At 45.9% G+C, this 10,000-nt stretch overlaps 1 long non-coding RNA gene across 1 annotated transcript; it reads left to right on the plus strand.

The window, feature by feature from the left end:
- Positions 1–3,463: 3,463 nt before the first annotated feature.
- On the plus strand, positions 3,464–5,492 carry LOC133649606 (uncharacterized). Its single transcript, XR_009826096.1, has 3 exons — positions 3,464–5,232; positions 5,267–5,303; positions 5,415–5,492. It is a non-coding gene; the product is annotated as an uncharacterized LOC133649606 (long non-coding RNA).
- Positions 5,493–10,000: the final 4,508 nt, after the last annotated feature.

Below are 10,000 nucleotides of genomic sequence, written 5' to 3' on the forward strand. Positions count from 1 at the left end.
ACTCCATTACACGTACTCCATTACTTGTACTAAATTACACGTACTCCATTACACGTACTCCATTACACATACTCATTACACGTACTCCATTACACGTACTCCATTACACGTACTACATTACTTGTACTAAATTACATGTACTCCATTACACGTACTACATTACTTGTACTAAATTACATGTACTCTATTACATGTACTCTATTACATGTACTCCATTACAGGTACTCCATTACACATACTCCATTACTTGTACTAAATTACACGTACTCCATTACACGTACTCCATTACACGTACTCATTACATGTACTCCATTACACGTACTCCATTACACGTACTCCATTACACGTACTCCATTACTTGTACTCCATTACATGTACTCCATTACAAGTACTCAATTACATTTACCCAATCACATGTACTCCATTACACGTACTCCATTACATGTACTCCATTACACATACTAAATTACATGTACTCCATTACATGTACTCCATTACATGTACTCCATTACATGTACTCTATTACATGTACTCCATTACACATACTCCATTACACGTACTCCATTACACGTACTCCATTACACGTACTCCCTTACACGTACTCCATTACAAGTACTCCATTACACATACTCCATTACACATACTCATTACACATACTCCATTACATGTACTCCATTACACGTACTACATTACTTGTACTAAATTACATGTACTCTATTACATGTACTCTATTACATGTACTCCATTACAGGTACTCCATTACACGTACTCCATTACACATACTCCATTACTTGTACTAAATTACACGTACTCCATTACACGTACTCATTACATGTACTCCATTACACGTACTCCATTACATGTACTCCATTACAAGTACTCAATTACATGTACTCCATTACTTGTACTCCATTACATGTACTCCATTACACGTACTACATTACTTGTACTAAATTACATGTACTCCATTACATGTACTCCATTACATGTACTCCATTACACGTACTCCATTACACATACTCCATTACTTGTACTAAATTACACGTACTCCATTACACGTACTCCATTACACGTACTCCATTACACGTACTCATTACACGTACTCATTACATGTACTCCATTACACGTACTCCATTACACGTACTCCATTACACGTACTCCATTACACGTACTCCATTACATGTACTCCATTACAAGTACTCAATTACATTTACCCCATTACACGTACTCCATTACACGTACTCCATTACATGTACTCCATTACACGTACTACATTACTTGTACTAAATTACATGTACTCCATTACATGTACTCCATTACATGTACTCTATTACATGTACTCTATTACATGTACTCCATTACACGTACTCCATTACACGTACTCCATTACACGTACTCCATTACATGTACTCCATTACAAGTACTCAATTACATTTACCCCATTACATGTACTCCATTACACGTACTCCATTACACGTACTCCATTACACGTACTCCATTACATGTACTCCATTACAACTACTCCATTACATTTACCTGATTACATGTGCTCATTACATGTACTCCATTACACGTACTCCATTACACGTACTCCATTACACGTACTCCATTACACGTACTCCATTACACGTACTGCATTACATGTACTCATTACACATACTCCATTACACGTACTCCATTACACGTACTCCATTACACGTACCCCATTACATGTACTCCATTACATATACTCCATTACACGCACTCCATTACACATACTCCATTACATGTACTCCATTACACGTACTCCATTACACGTACTCCATTACTTGTACTCCATTACATGTACTCCATTACAAGTACTCAATTACATTTACCCCATTACATGTACTCCATTACACGTACTCCATTACACGTACTCCATTACACGTACTCCATTACACGTACTCCATTACATGTACTCCATTACAACTACTCCATTACATTTACCTGATTACATGTGCTCATTACATGTACTCCATTACACATACTCCATTACACATACTCCATTACACGTACTCCATTACACGTACTCCATTACACGTACTGCATTACATGTACTCATTACACATACTCCATTACACGTACTCCATTACACGTACTCCATTACACGTACCCCATTACATGTACTCCATTACATATACTCCATTACACGCACTCCATTACACATACTCCATTACATGTACTCCATTACACGTACTCCATTACACGTACTCCATTACTTGTACTCCATTACATGTACTCCATTACACATACTCCATTACACATACTCCATTACACATACTCCATTACACGTACTCCATTACACGTACTCCATTACACGTACTCCATTACATGTACTCCATTACACGTACTCCATTACACATACTCCATTACACATACTCCATTACATGTACTCCATTACACGTACTCCATTACATGTACTCCATTACAACTACTCCATTACATTTACCTGATTACATGTGCTCATTACATGTACTCCATTACACGTACTCCATTACACATACTCCATTACACGTACTCCATTACACGTACTGCATTACATGTACTCATTACACATACTCCATTACATGTACTCCATTACACGTACTCCATTACATGTACTCCATTATACGTACTCCATTACACGTACTCCATTACACGTACTCCATTACACGTACCCCATTACATGTACTCCATTAAATATACTCCATTACATGCACTCCATTACACGTACTCCATTACACGTACTCCATTACACATACTCCATTACATGTATTCCATTACACGTACTCCATTACACATACTCCATTACACGTACTCCATTACATTTACTCCATTACACATACTCCGTTACATGTACTCATTACATGTACTCCATTACATTTACTCCATTACTTGTATTCCATTACCTGTACTAAATTACATGTACTCCATTACACGCATTCCATTACACATACTCCATTACACGTACTCCCTTACATGTACTCCATTACTTGTACTCCAGTACATTTACTCCATTACATGTACTCCATTACACATACTCATTACACATACTCGTTACTTGTACTCCATTACTCGTACTCCATAACACGTATTCCATTCCATTTACTACATTACACATACTAATTACATGTACTCCATTACACGTACTACATTACATGTACTTGACCCTCAGAGCAGGGCTATTCACAACCTCATCTTTTTGAAGCTGAACATACTGAGGACGAACTGCTGCTTCCAGAAGCCAGCACCACGGAAGAGTGAGATGATGGAGCAGACGGTAGCAGAGAGTGTGCGGTCAAAGTGACTTTGGCGCTGTCAATGTGGAATTTGGAGACAAGCTACTTCGACGTAAATGGAGTACATACCCAAATAAATTTCCGTAGTTAGCTTTTACGGCTAATGACGTGTTAGCACGCTATAAAAACAATGACAATAACAATGTTGCTACAGTTGGGTTATTGATTTAGAGGTAGAATTGATTGCTAACCTTAGCTGCGTTGCTAGCTACCTGTTAAGTGCAAAAAAAGAAAAAGACAAAACATTTTGTCTTCTCGTCTCTCGTAATGATTGTGAACGATAATTCCCCAAAAAGGGTAGTTCCCCTTTAAGACGTGAACGGGGCTGGAAGAATGTGGAAACATCTGCCAATTCTATTAGTTTTGTTTAGTTAAGTGGTCACTCAAACAGCCTAAATGTCATCACGGGTTAGTTAGCTGTGGACCAAAACAACCATGAACTTTGTTACTGTAGTCACGTATTTATAAGGTGAGCGTCAATTTGTACTAGGCAATGAATATTTGGATGTCTACACGACACGTAGGGCCTGATCTACCAAATATGTGCTTCTCAAACTTGTACCGCCTCAGAAAACACTTCAAGTAGCACCATAGTGAGCAGCGTTGGAACACGGTAGCGTAGTAGGTCGGAGTATTCATTAAAAACAAAGCGGCGCTTTTATTTAACAAGTACAAACCACAAAAGCAGTGAAGTTGTCACATTATGAATACGATGATTTGCACACCCTTATATTCAATTGAATAGACTGCAAAGACAAGGCAGGCCAGTCTAGTACTCTTTTACTACGTGGCTTGGCATTGTCTTGCTGAAATAAGCAGGGGCGTCCACGATAACGTTGCTTGAACGGCAACATATGTTGCTCCAAAAGCTGTATGTACCTTTCAGCATTAATGGTGCCTTCACAGATGTGTAAGTTACCCATGTCTTGGGCACTAACACACCCTCCTAGAACAATCCGGATGGTTCTTTTCCTCTTCGGTCCACAGTTTCCAGAAACAATTTGAAATGTGGACTCGTCAGACCACAGAACAGTTTTCCACTTTGCATCAGTCCATCTTCGATGGGCTCGGGCCCAGCGAAGCCGGCGGTGTTTCTGGGTGTTGTTGATAAATGGCTGTGGCTTTGCGTAGTAGAGTATTAACTTGCACTTACAGATGAGCATTTCATGGAAGCTGCTTTTATACCCAATCATGGCACCCACCTGTTCCCAATTAGCCTGTTCACCTGTGGGATGTTCCAAATAAGTCTTTGATGAGCATTCCTCAACTCTGTCACTCTTTTTTGCCACTTGTGCCAGCTTTTTTTTTTTGAACATGTTGCAGGCATCAAATTCCAAATGAGCTAATATTTGCACAAAATAACAAATAATCTTGTCTTTGCAGTCTATTCAATTGAATATAAGGAGAAAAGGATTTGTTGTATTCTCTTTTTATTTACCATTTACACAACGTGACAACTTCACTGCTTTTTAACATTACACACAGTTTGAACAGTAACACTGTGAATATTGGGAAAATAAAACACTGTACTTTATTTGGCGTACCACCAGATGGAGCCCACGTACCAGTAGTGGTGCACGTACCACAGTTTGAGAATCCCTTCTCTAGATCAACTTCAGATGTATCTGTTGATCTCTCACACACACACACACACACACACACACACACACACACACACACACACACACACACACACACATTGGACATGACTGTAACTATGGAAACCAAAGCTTAACATATCCCCCCGCACATGCAGAAAAAAGGTCCAGCATGCATTGCAAAGTGCCATTTTGTGTCAGACGTTATCCCGCCCTTCCCCCTCTGCTGTGTGCGTGCGTCCAAGGCTCCATGCTTGTTGCCGTGCCAACCATGTCTCCGTGCTAGCGCGTGTGCAAGGTCACGGAGGACACTGACTGACGGGAAGACTCTCAAGGTCACGGAGGGCACTGACTGACAAGACTCTCAAGGTCACGGAGGACACTGACTGACGGGAAGACTCTCAAGGTCACGGAGGACACTGACTGATGGGAAGACTCTCAAGGTCACGGAGGACACTGACTGATGGGAAGACTCTCAAGGTCACGGAGGACACTGACTGATGGGAAGACTCTCAAGGTCACGGAGGACACTGACTGACGGGAAGACTCTCAAGGTCACGGAAGACACTGACTGACAAGACTCTCAAGGTCACGGAGGACACTGACTGATGGGAAGACTCTCAAGGTCACGGAGGACACTGACTGACGGGAAGATTCTCAAGGTCATGGAGGGCACTGACTGACAAGACTCTCAAGGTCACGGAGGACACTGACTGACGGGAAGACTCTCAAGGTCACGGGGGACACTGACTGATGGGAAGACTCTCAAGGTCACGGAGGACACTGACTGACGGGAAGACTCTCAAGGTCATGGAGGACACTGACTGACAGGAAGACTCTCAAGGTCACGGAGGACACTGGCTGATGGGAAGACTCTCAAGGTCACGGAGGACACTGACTGACAAGACTCTCAAGTTCACGGAGGACACTGACTGACGGGAAGACTCTCAAGGTCACGGAGGGCACTGACTGACAAGACTCTCAAGGTCACGGAAGACACTGACTGACAAGACTCTCAAGGTCACGGAGGACACTGACTGATGGGAAGACTCTCAAGGTCACAGAGGACATTGACTGATGGAAGACTCTCAAGGTCACGGAGGACACTGACTGACAAGACTCTCAAGGTCACGGAGGACACTGACTGACGGGAAGACTCTCAAGGTCATGGTGGGCACTGACTGACAAGACTCTCAAGGTCACGGAGGACACTGACTGACGGGAAGACTCTCAAGGTCACGGAGGACACTGACTGATGGGAAGACTCTCAAGGTCACGGAGGACACTGACTGATGGGAAGACTCTCAAGGTCACGGAGGACACTGACTGATGGGAAGACTCTCAAGGTCACGGAGGACACTGACTGATGGGAAGACTCTCAAGGTCACGGAGGACACTGACTGACGGGAAGACTCTCAAGGTCACGGAAGACACTGACTGACAAGACTCTCAAGGTCACGGAGGACACTGACTGATGGGAAGACTCTCAAGGTCACGGAGGACACTGACTGACGGGAAGATTCTCAAGGTCATGGAGGGCACTGACTGACAAGACTCTCAAGGTCACGGAGGACACTGACTGACGGGAAGACTCTCAAGGTCACGGGGGACACTGACTGATGGGAAGACTCTCAAGGTCACGGAGGACACTGACTGACGGGAAGACTCTCAAGGTCATGGAGGACACTGACTGACAGGAAGACTCTCAAGGTCACGGAGGACACTGGCTGATGGGAAGACTCTCAAGGTCACGGAGGACACTGACTGACAAGACTCTCAAGTTCACGGAGGACACTGACTGACGGGAAGACTCTCAAGGTCACGGAGGGCACTGACTGACAAGACTCTCAAGGTCACGGAAGACACTGACTGACAAGACTCTCAAGGTCACGGAGGACACTGACTGATGGGAAGACTCTCAAGGTCACAGAGGACATTGACTGATGGAAGACTCTCAAGGTCACGGAGGACACTGACTGACAAGACTCTCAAGGTCACGGAGGACACTGACTGACGGGAAGACTCTCAAGGTCATGGTGGGCACTGACTGACAAGACTCTCAAGGTCACGGAGGACACTGACTGACGGGAAGACTCTCAAGGTCACGGAGGACACTGACTGATGGGAAGACTCTCAAGGTCACGGAGGACACTGACTGACAAGACTCTCAAGGGCACGGAGGACACTGACTGACGGGAAGACTCTCAAGGTCACGGAGGGCACTGACTGACAAGACTCTCAAGGTCACGGAAGACACTGACTGACAATTCTCTCAAGGTCACGGAGGACACTGACTGATGGGAAGACTCTCAAGGTCACGGAGGACACTGACTGATGGGAAGACTCTCAAGGTCACGGAGGACACTGACTGACAAGACTCTCAAGGTCACGGAGGACACTGACTGATGGGAAGACTCTCAAGGTCACGGAGGACACTGACTGACGGGAAGACTCTCAAGGTCACGGAGGACACTTACTGACAAGACTCTCAAGGTCACGGAGGACACTGACTGACGGGAAGACTCTCAAGGTCATGGAGGGCACTGACTGACAAGACTCTCAAGGTCACGGAGGACACTGACTGACGGGAAGACTCTCAAGGTCACGGAGGACACTGACTGATGGGAAGACTCTCAAGGTCACGGAGGACACTGACTGACGGGAAGACTCTCAAGGTCACGGAGGACACTGACTGATGGGAAGACTCAAGGTCATGGAGGACACTGACTGATGGGATGACTCTCAAGGTCACGGAGGACACTGACTGATGGGAAGACCCTCAAGGTCACGGAGGACACTGACTGATGGGAAGACTCAAGGTCACGGAGGACACTGACTGATGGGAAGACTCTCAAGGTCACGGAGGACACTGACTGATGGGAAGACTCTCAAGGTCACGGAGGACACTGACTGACGGGAAGACTCTCGAGGTCACGGAGGACACTGACTGATGGGAAGACTCAAGGTCATGGAGGACACTGACTGACGGGAAGACTCTCGAGGTCACGGAGGACACTGACTGATGGGAAGACTCAAGGTCATGGAGGACACTGACTGACAAGACTCTCAAGGTCACGGAGGACACTGACTGATGGGAAGACTCTCAAGGTCACGGAGGACACTGACTGACAAGACTCTCAAGGTCACGGAGGACACTGACTGACGGGAAGATTCTCAAGGTCATGGAGGGCACTGACTGACAAGACTCTCAAGGTCACGGAGGACACTGACTGACGGGGAGACTCTCAAGGTCACGGAGGACACTGACTGATGGGAAGACTCTCAAGGTCACGGAGGACACTGACTGACGGGAAGACTCTCAAGGTCACGGAGGACACTGACTGATGGGAAGACTCAAGGTCATGGAGGACACTGACTGATGGGATGACTCTCAAGGTCACGGAGGACACTGACTGATGGGAAGACCCTTAAGGTCATGGAGGACACTGACTGACAAGACTCTCAAGGTCACGGAGGACACTGACTGACAGGAAGACTCTCAAGGTCACGAAGGACACTGACTGACAAGACTCTCAATGTCACGGAGGACACTGACTGACAGGAAGACTCGCAAGGTCACGGAGGACACTGACTGATGGGAAGACTCAAGGTCACGGAGGACACTGACTGATGGGAAGACTCTCAAGGTCACGGAGGACACCGCTTCAACGTTCTGCTGGCTTTGATCCACATTTAGTTCTGTGAAGTATGACACACGTTGTCAGCAGTTCTCTCCATGAACACCACATGGCAGCAGAACACTTCCAGGAAGGAACATCAGAAAACTGCATAATCTTCTGGCCAGCTGTCGCTTGACCTCTGACGAGCTGGCCTGCAAGTCCTGGGGACGGCTTAAATGGATCCATGATTTTGTTCCCGTGAGCCCTCGCTTGAACCATTTATGTTGAGTCCACTTACAACAGGAAGTGTACTGGGGGGGGGGGGGGAGAAAGTGCACTTAGAAACACGCAGTAAATGTCTCGCCTTGTGGAAAATAAACATTCTTTCTCATATGTCTGATTGTCTGTTCCGTCTCAATTTTTGTATATATATATATATATATATATATATATATATATATATATATATATATATATATATATATATATATATATATATATACAGTATATGTCTGTATGACCTTAGGGCCCCCCCCTCAAGGGACGGATTCCAGACCTCCCAAGAAAGGCTGAGGGAGCGGGGCGGTACCTGCGGGGTCTCGGAGTCCTGCCGACTCTGGCCGCCCCCCTGGAACAGACGACAGGGACGGGGGAGAGGGAGCCGTAGAACCAGACCGTGCAGCACTCAAGTCGCAGCTTGTCCATCATGGAAGCCAACCGGGCAAAACTTCTCCTCGCCGGCTTTCTCCTGAGCAGCCAATTGTTGCCTCCAGACTGCCCACCAAATCTCTGCGGGGTTCGTATTTGGCTTGATGATTCTGTTATGTTCTTATGTTTCCTTAGTTGGTGTTTGTTTCCTGTCAGCGCTCTTATTTTAGTTCCACTTCCTGCTTGTTTCCCTGAGCACCATTTCCCCTCAACCGCCGCTGTCTGGCAGCCTGGCACACCTGTTGTCAATCAGGCTGCTATTTATGCCTGCCTCACCCTCCAGTCAGGGCTCGATGATTGGTTTCCTGTTTCCTCTTTCCTGTTCCCTGCATGTGCACTCTTTCCTTTCTGACATTAAAGTCATGTTTGCCCGCGCTGCGCCTGCCATCTCTGCATCTTTGGGTTCTAGACCAACAGAACCTGACAGAACCATCGAGCCAAATACGAACCCCGCAGAGATTTGGCGGGCAGTCTGGAGGCAACAAATGGCTGCTCGGGAGAAAGCCGTCGAGGAGAAGTGTGGTCTCTATGATGGACAAGCTCTGCGGTTCTTCGGCTCCCTCCCACCAGTCCCTGTCGTCTATTCCAGGGAGTCGGCAGAACCCGAGACCCCGAAGGTCCATCCCCGCTCCCTCAGCCTTTCTTGGGACTTCTGGAATCCGTCCTTTGAGGGAGGGTTAAGGTCAGCTGTGCGACAGGGAAAGCACAGGTTGTGACAGTACGTCTATAGCTTGAATGCTAATGAGCTGTGTGTTTATACACCTGTGTGCCTACC

Source organism: Entelurus aequoreus, linkage group LG05, assembly GCF_033978785.1.
Source record: "Entelurus aequoreus isolate RoL-2023_Sb linkage group LG05, RoL_Eaeq_v1.1, whole genome shotgun sequence".
NCBI lineage: Eukaryota > Metazoa > Chordata > Actinopteri > Syngnathiformes > Syngnathidae > Entelurus > Entelurus aequoreus.